The following is a 2,500-nucleotide window of genomic DNA, read 5'->3' as shown; positions in this document are numbered from 1 at the left end:
ACTGCAATTTATTTTTAGATTACTGTAACACCTCAAATAGCCATTTTAACTTTTATGTATATGTAAAGCCTATTTTTTTCCCATTTTGGGCAGTAGGGAAATGGTAAAACCAGTTTTTATTTTTATTTTATTAATGGTTCTTTTTTGTTTTGCCATCTGCATTGCATTTGGTGATTTCCCTTCACTTCATGTCCTGCAGACACAACACAAAGGTAAAGAAAATCTCTCCCAGGTAAAGCTGGCCATACACTGACAGAATTTCGTACCATTGTGTTCATATGAAAAATGTAATCAGAACATTTGATTAAACCAATCGGAGATTTCACACACGTCCTTTTGAAATTTCATTTGCTTTTTAACATTCGATGGAATTAAATATTTAATGAATGGACTTTCCACATTTTAGCCTAATGCAATTCCCTTCTTAGACAGCGGTCACTTGAATAGGCGCCTCGATTGGAAGATTTCTCCAAATTTTAGATTTCCTTCAAATGAGAGTCGCTCTCCCAAGCTGGGACACAGAAAACAATAAAAACCTGACAGTGGCCCCAACCCATTACCACTTGATTGAAAACTTAAAGCTGAACTCCAGGTATGCAGTATACTGCATACTTGCATTGGTCCATCTTGTAAGTATGCATATGTTATACCTGATCAGCCACTGGGGTATCCTGTAAAGCACCATCATAGCCAAAAATACTATAGTGCTGGCTGTAATCTTCTTGGTCCCGTAATAACCAGCTTCTTCTCTTATGTGAAAACACAAGGGGCCACTTGCTCGGCACGGTGGCCATTCAGAGAACACCTTGTTTATTATCAAGCGCTCTGTGAGTGGACGAGGGGTGGTGACCTCATGATCCGGCCCTTGTCCATACAGAGAGCGCCGTTGTATTAATTTACATAAAAATTTGCAACTACCACCATTTTATTCTATAGGGTCTTGACATTCAGAAAATATATAATGTTGGGGGGTTTTAAGTAATTTTCAGGCCTAAAATGTGGAATATAACATGGGTAAAAAAAAAATGAAAAAAAGGCCTCAGTCATGAAGGGGTTAAAATACTGAATGGCCGCTGTGCTGAGCGAGTGACCACCTGTGTTTTCCAAACAATGCGGAAGTTGCACAGCACCATACAGGACCTAGAAGATCGCTGCCATCATTGTAGTAGCTTTGATCACAAAATATAATGTATATTTATGTATATGTTGGAAGGCTAATGTGTTAGCCTGAATTTGTGGGTGGAGTCTGCGCCTCCTTACCTCTTAAAAGCACCGCTGATCAGTCTGTGCGGGACGGGAGGTTTTCAGAGCAACCCTCCCACCCGTCCCTTGGGCCGGTACAGTCAGGAGTTTATCTCAGGTCACTCTTCACACCATCAGAGTATGCCCCCTTATTGGCATTACTGACCACCCGGGCCATGGCACACCTCAGGTCCTGTCATATAGCAATCCTCATGTGAAGTGGACTCCTTACACATATATATAGATATCCATCGATAGATATATATATATATATATGTTTTTGTTTTTTTTAAGATATATTTTTAGCTACACACTTAAACTTTGATTTTCCCGCTGAGGATTCATAACAGTTGCATTTAGTAATTCAGCTTTTAGAGGTTGCAGGGAGGTCAAAGGCAATTCATGTTAAAGGCTGGCAGACTGACCACACAGTGCACTAGACACTTGACGAAAGTAGACGATTTAGGGGTAAAGGGCAGGCTTTGTTTGGCTTCAGCATTCTGACCCTAATCCCCATTCCCCACTCAAAAGAAGACCTGTCACCACGAATTAGGACTGTGATTTAGCAGCGTACAACAAACTGTCATGCTCAATATTTGCACCATATATTTCATCTCCTTCGTCCCGTGCCTTTTGGACTCTTGAGCAGTACAAACATTTGTTTTTTTTGGAAGTGTTATTGTAAGAGTTCTAGATTTCCCACAAGCTTCATGCACACTACGTGCTTTCTGCTTTTTAACTTGAATGCCCGAGCTGCTGCAAGATGGCAGCATGGTCTGATACCTCACCTCCTATATTATGCGTGCCATGCCGAACAAAAGCTTAACTTTGGAAACTCACAGCCTGTTAGCTGCAGCATAACGTGAATGCAAGTCTTCTGAGAGTAGCTGCTTTTATACAAATCCTTTTAAAAGTCACTAAACAAAACCTTTCACTGTAAAATGAATGTACATTCCTATAAGGGGCTTAGTTCAGGGGTCTCCAACTCAATTCACTCAAGGGCCACTGGACACATTTTCTTCTCCCATGGGGGCCGCTTGCCAAATCTCATACTTCAAAATAAAATGTCACTACGTATAGTACCAGTGTCAATGTCTGTGTGTGTTTTATAATGTCGGTATATGTGTCTGTGATGGTTTCTTTGTATGCATTGTCGGTATATTTGTTTTATGTGATTATTTTTGTGTGTTTTCAGCATTTCTGTGAGTGATTGTGGTTATGTGTGTGTAATGTTTCTGTGTGTGTCATATCAGTGTGT

General features: G+C 40.4%; 1 protein-coding gene across 1 annotated transcript in view; it reads left to right on the top strand.

The window, feature by feature from the left end:
* IRAK1 (interleukin 1 receptor associated kinase 1) overlaps positions 1-2,500 on the top strand; it is an 84,558-nt gene that overhangs the window by 33,519 nt on the left and 48,539 nt on the right. The gene's annotated exons all lie outside the window — the stretch shown is intronic.

Source organism: Nanorana parkeri, unplaced genomic scaffold (genome assembly GCF_000935625.1).
Source record: "Nanorana parkeri isolate BGI_ZX_2015 unplaced genomic scaffold, ASM93562v1 scaffold475, whole genome shotgun sequence".
NCBI lineage: Eukaryota > Metazoa > Chordata > Amphibia > Anura > Dicroglossidae > Nanorana > Nanorana parkeri.
This window is presented reverse-complemented; position numbering and strand designations above follow the sequence as displayed.